Consider the following 10,712-nt stretch of genomic DNA (forward strand, 5'->3'; position numbering starts at 1 on the left):
CAAGAGACTAAACTTTCTGAGGCAGAACACCTCAAACTGCGTCAGCAGTGGGTGGGATACTGTTTTTCTCTCCTGCTGTGGGTCGCAGGGGAGGTGTGGCAATTTTGATCAAAAAGGGATTACCTTGCTCAGCCAGGCTAGTAGCGTGAGATGAAATAGAAAGATATGTCTTAAATCGCCTAAATTACTTGGGCCAAGAATTTTATATTTGCTTGTTATATGGGCCTAACAACTATGACTCCTTTTTTTTCAAGACATTAATAACTCTGGGACTCCAACATGATGATGCCCCTTGGGTTTTTCTTGGGGACATGAATCAAATTTTTGATGCATTGTTAGACTGTTCTTCCCATCTTCCCTTTCCCCCTCCCATTGGAATGCACTGGGAGGGGAAAAGGACTGCCACATCTATGCACAATTTTAAATCTAGTAGATCCTTGGAGATCATCACCCAACATCTTGTGATTACACACATCTGTCACATGCCTATCAGACATGGTCTAGAAATGACTATATTCTGGTCTCCCTGTCTTCGTTCTCGAAAATTGCCTATACAGAAATTGGCCCAATGGAAGACCGCACCCTGATTTGGGTGGATTTGGATTTCAGCCCTCAATCCCAGAGACTGGGTAACTGGAGATTCTCCTCATATCTGGCAGAGGACTCAGATTTTCGGAGCTTCTTAGTGCAGAAGTGGGAACAGTGCTAACCTAAATAATACTCCCCAGTGTTCTCCTACTTTTTCTGGGAAGCCTTGAAGGCTGTGATACATGGAGATATAATTAGCTATCTAAGTGTGCGGAACAAACATATCACGTAGGACATACTTAATTTGGAACAAAAATACTGACTGGCAAAAAAAGTACATATAAAGTCCCCCTCAGCACTTAATTACGAAAATATGATGGCCACTCTGGTAGCATTAAGTTCTCTCATCCATGAACGTACACAGAAATCGCTCTTTTCTCGTAGATGTTCCTATTACTGATATGGTAATAAAACTGATAGGCTCTTAGCACGCATAGTGAAGACGTAGTCCCCTATAACATTTGACTCTTCGTTGATTGGACTGGACAGGATTCGTGCTCACCACCCCCCCTGATATTCTTAAGATTTTTTTCGATTATTTCTCTAACATGTACTCCTCAAAATCCCATTCTGTGGGCCCTTCCCTTATTGAATATTTGGAAGATTCAGGTATACCAAAACTTGCTGCCACTATGCAAGCCCAACTTAATGTGCCGTTGCATGCTAGTCATAAAATTCCTATCTCTTCATAAAACACCCAAGGTGGATGGCTTCTGTTCAGAAAATTATAAGATACTGGCACCACAAAATGCACCCCTCATACATTTTTCTATGATGCAGTAGTAAGGCAGGAAGCTTGCCCCCTCTGGACTAATGAGGCCCTTATCACTTTAATCCTGAAACCAGGCAAGCTGCCGAATCGTCCCTCCTCCTATAGGCCTATATCTCTATTAAACGTCGATGTTAAAATATTAGCCCGCATATTGGCAGATCGTATAGCCTCTTTTATTGCTCACTTGGTGGGGGACCATCAAGTTGGGTTTGTATGGGGTTGTCACTTGGTCCAGAATGTGAGGCGAGCATTGTTGGCAGTAGCACAGAGTCAATTAACTCAGGAACCACTCCTCTTTGTTAATCTAGATGCTGAAAAAGCATTTGACTTTGTGAATTGGGACTATTTCTTCTCAGTCTTGAGATATGTTGGTATTTCGGGGTGGTTTCTACAAGCGTTAATGGCACTCTATTCCTCCCCACAAGCAGCCATAGTGATCAATGGAATGAGATCACCTTTCTTTTCAGTGGCTAGAGGTACGAGACAGGGTTGCCTATCTCTCCTTTACTGTTTTTATTCTCTCTAGAGCCCCTTCTTTGCACTATCCTCCACGACCCAGATATTGTGAGTATTGTTCATCCTCACCTTTCTATTAAAATTCTGGCATTCGCAGATGATCTTCTACTTATACTGACTGATCCACAACATTCGTTACCATAACTGTTGGAATCTATATAGGAATTTGGATTCTACTCAGGTTTCAGTCTGAATTTACAAAAATCCATCGTGCTCCTGATTCCAATAACAGTAAAGACCTCCTGGGAGGGACTATATCCTTTACAGTGGGCAGATGGTCAGTTGAAATATTTAGGTATCCTCATCTCCTCTAATCTATCATGACTGCGTAGAGTCAACCTTGCACCTATCTGGACCTCTACGAAATCGATCCTTCACATGTGGCAGGACTTGCTGCCTCTCTCTCTACTAGGCCGTGTAGCTTTAGATAACATGATCCTAGTCCCTAAGTAGATGTATAAATTGCAAGTGCTTCCTTTGTTCCTAACTCATCAGGAAGAACGGACTTTATATAAAATGATTACCAAATTTTTGTGGAGGGGCCGTCGTTCCCGACTCTTGAAAGCTCAGACATATCTGCCCCATCCTCAGGGAGGTTTGGGAGTCCTGGATGTTAAGCTCTTTTCTGTGGCTAGTTGTCTGAGACATATTACTGATTGTTTTTTTTCAGGTACAGCTACAGAATGGAGTCTCTTGTAGCCCCATCATTTTAGATTTTGGCACCATGCACCCTCTTTAGTAAAGACATTACCTGCTTTTGCCCCTATTTTAGACCCACATAGATGAGTGTGGCAATGGCTAAGCAGGTTTATTTTTTACCTGAATCTATCCATTTCTCCCTTTTTGCCACTCTTCGGTAATTCAGCTTTCCTAGTGGGAAATTCTTCCCTATCATTTCTTTGATGGAGGCACCTTGGACTTATCTATACTTTTCATGTAGTGGAGGACAGTGGTGCACTGCACCCTTTTGCTGACCTGAGAGCTGACTATGGGCTTCCTTCAATAGATCAATTTGCCTATTTGCAGCTTAAACATTATATGGCAACTGTCCTGAGAGCCTCTTTGACCACTGTGGTTTGGGAAACTTTAGTGGAGACTCTTGGTCGGGATGCCCAGTCAATTGTACCTCTCAGATATTACCATGGCAAGCTTTGGGAAAGCCTGCCTTGTTTTGATTATGAGAAAATAGCAGCAAAGTGGTCACAACAAGACTTGACTCTCCCATTGCAGGGCACTCAATTGAAAACTTGCTTATTAAATGTGTATAAATTAACAGTTTGTGTAGATTATTGGGAACTGCAATTTAAATTTATCATGCGCCTGTACATCTCGCCTCATAGAGCATTTAGTGCAACATTGAGACCGGTAGATGACTGTCCTAAATGTGCAGGTCCGGGTGCATACCTAGGCCACATGCTCTGGTTATGCCCAACAGTATACCAATTTTTGAGACAGCTTTGTGCACATGTATCATAATTTTGACACCTAAATTGGTCACCCAGGCCTCTCTTATTATTTGACTCATTCGATTTGTGAGGAAGAGTGTCGGCTGGGATGAAAGACTTTCTCAAGTGGGCAGTCATTGTGGGGAAGAAGACAATCCTAAGAGTGTGGCTTTCTCTGACCCCTCCGACTGTCCAGCATTGGAGAGCATCCATAATTACTTTGTGTACACTTGAATGTAAAGATATCGGTGACTTGGCTTCTGCTCAAGGTGATAAATATCTTCGATTATAGACTCCCTTCTGGGATACTCTGACGCCACTGGCTAGGAGCTGAATATTGGTAGGTCTAAATCACCACACCATATTGTGATTAGGGGTTTATTGTGGGGTTGGTAGGGTGGGTGGGAATTTGATATTGGGGAGAAAATTTTGTTTCTTTTGACAATATGTAGTTGTCGATATTTTGTGTTCTCAAGATTATTTCTTGTTCCAACAATAAACAAATATTTAAAAAAAAATTAGAAAAAGAAAAAGAACTACAATTTTGTTAGGAAAGTTCAAGCATTCACTCAAAGTGACAAGTGGGGGAGAGAAACGGGTGAGGGTGGAACAATCATCATAAAGTGATAAAGACAAAAGGAAGGGTAATGGTAGATGGCAAACCTTAGGCAACTGGTACTCTGAAAGCCTGTGAAAATAACCAAGTCTTACGTTCAGACTTAAACTGCTTGAAGGAGGTGGTACTACGGAGGGCCAGTGAGAGACTGTTCCTGATATGGGGTGAAAGAAAGAAAAAAGCACAGTGTCTAGTGGATTCTAATTAAGTGAATTTCAGAATCGGAAGAATCAGATGATGATCATTAACCGAATGGAGGACTCTGGCTAGAGAATAGGGAATAGTAAGAGCCAGAAAAAGCAAAAAGCACAGTGTCTAGTGGATTCTAATTAAGTGAATTTTGGACTTGGAAGAATCAGTTGATGATCGTTAACCGAATGGACTATGACTGGAGAATAGGGAACAGTAAGAGAAGAGAGATAGTCATGTGAACCTACACGAAAAGCTTTAAATGTTAAAGTGGTGACCTTATAAATGATATGTTGTGGGACTGGTAATGAATGATACTGTTTTAATAATGGTGAAGTGTGATCATAGAGGTGTGCATGGCAAAGTAAGCGAATTGCAGTATTTTGGAGAGTTTGTAACTTCTTTAGTGATGATTGGGGTAAACCTGCATAAATGATGTTGCTGTAATCCAGACGAGACATGAAAAAAGACAGATGTGTGCACACAAGGGCCAAACTAAGGGGTCCTTTTACTAACACTATAATAATTGGGATAACTAATATACTTTTTTCACAACCCTGAATTAACAATCCCAAATGACATCATAAACAATCCAGGTTTTTCAATATACTATATATATATGTATATATCTCATCAAATAAAACATATTTAAAAAATTGTTTTTGTGCTCAGATAACAATCGTGACCTTCACCATATGAATGGTCACTGTTATCTATCATCACACATGTTCCATGTCCACAGTACCTAAAAAACCGTTTGACAACCGTGTCTCAATTATCTTCATCGTAAAATCAATTCCAAATCCTGTGGTTATACAGCCACTCAGGTGGATATTCACCTCTCAAGATCTGCATTATTCCTTCTCAAGTGTGAGTAGTAACAGTGCTCATATTTCCCAACTGGAATCCGGGTTTTACCATACTGGCTTCATCAAGGGATACAGGAGCAGAAATGCTTCTGGCTCTCCAAAATGCCTGGCTTCAAAAGCTTTTTGAGATACTGTGGACTTGGGACATGTGTGATGATACATAACAGTGTTTTCTGAGCACAAATTTTATTTTAATATTTTGTATTTGATGAGATACACACACACACACATATATATACATAGTTAGTATATACTATATTGAAAAACCTGAATTGCTTATTTATTTAATTTATTATTTATTTTGATTTTGCTCACACCTTTTTCAGTAGTAGCTCAAGGTGAGTTACATTCAGGTGCTCTAGATATTTTTCTGTCCCAGGAGGCCTCACAATCTAAGTTTGCACCTGAGGCAATGGAGGGTTAAGTGACTTGCCCAAGATCACAAGGAGCAGCGGTGGGATTTGAACTGGCTACCTCTGGATTGCAAGACTGGTGCTCCAACCACTAGACCACTCCTCCAGATGTCCTTTTACTAAGGCACACTAAATGATTTAGCATGTGCTAACAATTACTGCACGCTAAATGCCCTGAAGCCTATTATATTCCTATGAGCACCTTAGCATTTAGCGTGTGCTAAAACCATCACACCTTAATAAAAGGAGCCCTTGGTGAGAGCATTTACACCAGCTCTATGCCTGACATAAGTACTTGCACCTAAGCACATGTGGACGCACATACCAATTACACTAGTATTCTAGAAAGGAATGCAGGCACCTACTTTTCTTTATAGAATACTAGCCATTAAGCCCGTTAAAATGGGCGAGATTTGTGCTTTGCAAAATGTAATAATTCTCACCTCCATCCATCCATGTGCAGCAAACCTCCTTTCTCCCCTCCCCTGATCCATGTCCAGCATCCCTGCTCTCTCCCCTGCCCTCCCCCCATGTCCAGCAACCCTCCTCTCTGCCCTGCTCTCACGTCATGTCCAGCGACCATGCACTCTCCCCCCTGCCCTCCCCCCATGTCCAGCTACTCTCCTCGCCGCCGTTCCCTCTCCCCTCCATGCCGGGCCCCCTGCACTGACCTGACAGCGCCTCTCACCTCCGTGTGAAAGTGCTGCAGGCCACATGCTGTGGTCACACCTCTCCTTAAGAAGCCTTCACTCGACCCTACTTGTCCCTCCAATTACCGACCCATCGCCCTCCTTCCTTTTCTCTCCAAATTACTTGAGCATGCTGTTCACCGCCGCTGCCTTGAGTTTCTCTCCTCACATGCTATTCTTGACCCACTACAATCTGGTTTTCACCCTCTCCATTCAACCGAAACTGCGCTTACTAAAGTCTCCAAAGACCTATTACTGGCTAAATCCAGAGGTCAATATTCCATCCTCATTCTTCTTGATCTTTCCGCTGCTTTTGACACTGTCGATCACAGCATACTTCTCGATACCCTGTCCTCACTTGGATTCCAGGGCTCTGTCCTTTCCTGGTTCTCTTCCTACCTCTCCCTCCGCACCTTTAGTGTTCACTCTGGTGGATCCTCTTCTACTTCTATCCCTCTGCCTGTCGGCGTACCTCAGGGTTCTGTTCTTGGTCCCCTCCTCTTTTCTATCTACACTTCTTCCCTTGGTTCATTAATCTCATCCCATGGCTTTTCCTACCATCTCCTACCAAATCTACCTTTCTACCCCTGATATCTCACCTTGCATCCAAACCAAAGTTTCAGCGTGCTTGTCTGACATTGCTGTCTGGATGTCTCAACGCCACCTGAAATTAAATATGACCAAAACTGAGCTTCTCATTTCCCCCCCCAAACCCACCTCCCCGCTCCCCCCGTTTTCTATTTCTGTTGATGGCTCTCTCATTCTCCCTGTCTCCTCAGCTCGAAACCTTGGGGTCATCTTTGACTCTTCTCTCTCCTTCTCTGCTCATATCCAGCAGATTGCCAAGACCTGTCGTTTCTTTCTTTACAACATCCGTAAAATCCGCCCCTTTCTTTCTGAGCACTCTACCAAAACCCTCATCCACACCCTTGTCACCTCTCGTTTAGACTACTGCAATCTGCTTCTTGCTGGCCTCCCACTTAGTCACCTCTCCCCTCTCCAGTCGGTTCAAAACTCTGCTGCCCGTCTCGTCTTCCGCCAGGGTCACTTTACTCATACTACCCCTCTCCTCAAGACCCTTCACTGGCTCCCTATCCATTTTCGCATCCTGTTCAAACTTCTTATACTAACCTATAAATGTACTCACTCTGCTGCTCCCCAGTATCTCTCCACACTCGTCCTTCCCTACACCCCTTCCCGTGCACTCCGCTCCATGGATAAATCCTTCTTATCTGTTCCCTTCTCCACTACTGCCAACTCCAGACTTCGTGCCTTCTGTCTCGCTGCACCCTATGCCTGGAATAAAATTCCTGAGCCCCTACGTGTTGCCCCATCCTTGGCCACCTTTAAATCTAGACTGAAAGCCCACCTCTTTAACATTGCTTTTGACTCGTAACCACTTGTAATCACTCGCCTCCACCTACCCTCCTCTCTTCCTTCCCATTCACATTAATTGATTTGATTTGCTTACTTTATTTTTTTTTTTTTGTCTATTAGATTGTAAGCTCTTTGAGCAGGGACTGTCTTTCTTCTATGTTTGTGCAGCGCTGCGTACATCTTGTAGCGCTATAGAAATGCTAAATAGTAGTAGTAGTAGTAGTAGCCTGCAGCGTGATCTGCTGCTGCCTGCAGCGCTTCCACACGGAGGTGAGAGATGCTGTCAGGTCAGTGCAGGGGGCCCAATATGGAGAGGCGCAGGAGCGGCGGTGGCGGGGATGGGGGGAAGGGTAGAGGTTGGTGCCCGTGATGTTCATTTCCAGGCTCCAGCGGCAGTGTCCGACAGTCCGACTCCGTTTCCCTCTCTGTTCCGCCCTCTGACATCATCATGTCTTGACGCGAGGGCGGGACAGAGAGGGAAGTCTCTACTGCGCATTTGCAGGTGAGTCGGTCACTTGCCATTTATATGTTTGATGGGCTGACTAGGTGCCCCCTGGACACCTATATATAGTAACATAGTAGATGACAGCAGATAAAGACCTGTATGGTCCACCCAGTCTGCTCAACAAGATAAATTCATTAAGGGGTCCTTTTACAAAGGCGCACTGAAAAATGGCCTGCGGTAGTGTAGGCACGGGTTTTGGGTGTGCGCAGAATCCGTTTTCAGCGCACCTGTAAAAAAGGCCTTTCTTTTTTGCCAAAAATGGACATGCGGCAAAATCGAAATTGCCGCGCACCCATTTTGGGTCTGAGACCTTACTGCCAGCCATAGACCTAGCGGTAAAGAATTTGGGCAGTAATGACCTGCACGCGTCAGATGCCACTTGGCACGTATCCGCTACGTGCACCAGAGAAAAATATTTTTTTCAGACACGCATAGCAGATGCGCGCCAAAATGGAAATTACCACAAGGGCCATGCACATAGGCGCCCGGTATAAGAGGTTTGGAGAGGCTAAGCCTCCCCCCTGTTGCAGCAGAATGGATCAGTGTGGAGTCCAGCTGCTCTGAGGGGATTAAATTGTTGATTTACCTCCATCCTCACAGCAGGAGCTGCAGTGAAAGCCCTCTAGCAGTTGTAGAAATTGGTTTATGGTTTGTTTACCTTACTGCTGGGAAAGCAGTGGGGGTTGGCTGGAGGTGTCCTGGGTTGCCAGGGAGATATTTAACGAGGATGACTTCCTGACCTGCACTGAGGACAGATAGCAGCAGAACGGATACTGGGCCAGCATGATCAGAAAAAGTCACCAGACAACAAAGGTAGAAAAGATCATTTTATTTTCATTATAGTGTTTGGAATATGTCCACTTTGAGAATCAGGTGCTCAACATTAAAAGTTTATATTTATTTACTTATTTATGGCATTTTATCCCACATTAAACATGAATTAGGGTGTTTTGTGGCTCTACATGAGAATTGTGATGATATGATCCCTTGTTTCATATTGTTGACAGTCTACATTTTCCGTGTGGGTGGTATATTGGTGTATTAGGTCTGCCCAGTGTAATATTTATGGTACAGTAAGGTTCTGAGTGTGTTTTTGGACAAAGTTGTGCATAGTGTTTTGCAGTTGAGCGATTGTGGTTAGAATATGCTTTGAGCAACCACTTTATTCTTTGACATATGATACATATCTAATATCTAAATTTAATAAAAGGTATTAATTGTGACTTTTATTTTTACTTATTTTTTTTTCTGTGTGTTATCAGACAATTATGGATTTAAGCTCCACCCCTGGCCCCACCCCTAACCCCGCCCCCTTAGCCTCCCCAAACAGTTGGGCCACTGACCACCTATGGCCATGCGGTAACCAGGTGGTAACTCCAATTTGGCACGTATTAGGCGCACATAGGCGTCTATGTGGCTTAGTAAAAGGGGCCCTAAATAAGGTATGATGTAATGCTTCTTATGTATACCTAATCTTGATTTGTGCTTGCCATTTTAAGGGTATAGACTATGGAAGTCTACCCAACACGGTCCTTGTTCTAAAACTTCTGAAGTTAAAGACCCTGAAAAGCTCCAATCTAGCCCATCCAAGTCTATTCAGCCATGATCAAGGCACAACTTCTGAAGTTGAATCTGTCAAGCCACGATCAGAGAACAAACCGTAGAAGTCTACTGGCTTTGCTTCCCAATTACTGGTGTTGTCACCTAATCTCTACTAAGCTTCTTTGGATCCATTCGTTTTAAATAGGATTCTTTTGTGTTAATCCCACACTTTTTAACTCTTTTACCATTTGCATCTCCACCACCTCCCGCGGGAGGACGTTTCAGGTATCTACCACTCTCTTGGTGAAAAAATACTTCCTGACATTATTCCCGAGTCGTCCCCCCTTCAACTTCAATTCATGTCCTCTAGTTCTATCACCTTCCAGCCTCTGGAAAAAGGTTTGTTTGCGGATTAATACCTTTCAAATATTTGAATTTCTGTATTATATCACCCCTGTTTCTCCTTTTCTCCAGGGTATACACGTTCAGGTCAGCAAGCTTCTCCTCATATGTCTTGCTATGCAAACCCCATACCATTTTCGTCCCTTTTCATTGAACCACTTCAAGTCATTTTACATCCTTAGGAAGATACGGCCTCCAAAACCAAACACAATATTCCAAGTGGGGCCTTACCAATGACTTGTACAGTGGCATCAACACCTCTTATAGGCACACTGTGATCACATTCTCTCCACAAGTTTACATTTGATGCAGCTGTCAAGAAAGCTGTGCGGGAAGGCTTTACCAAGGACTCTCACCCCTTTCCTTCTCTTGTCTCAGTATTCCCTTGGGACTGGTTCTCACTAATTTATATAATATTTTGAAAAGATCTTTTCATTCCAGAAAATATAGCACTATTTAATCAAATACAGTAGCTATTAAAGGCCCTATCAATTAAAGATCAACATCCAAATTAGCAATAGATTATTATTAATATTATTTAGGATTTATTTACCACCTTTTTGAAACAATTCACTCAAGGCTGTGTATACCAAAAATAAGTCAAACATAGGTCAAACATAAGCAAGACAATTACAGCAAAAAAAAATATTCAAATAAGAATACAAAGTATGGCGTGGTATACTACTTACAATGTCGACACAATATGCAATGAAACATTTTAATGGACAGCATAGGGTACAAGCAAAGATGGAACATATAGATAGATAAGATAGAGTAACAGAAGTAAAA

This window comes from Microcaecilia unicolor, chromosome 2 (genome assembly GCF_901765095.1).
Source record: "Microcaecilia unicolor chromosome 2, aMicUni1.1, whole genome shotgun sequence".
Lineage (NCBI taxonomy): Eukaryota > Metazoa > Chordata > Amphibia > Gymnophiona > Siphonopidae > Microcaecilia > Microcaecilia unicolor.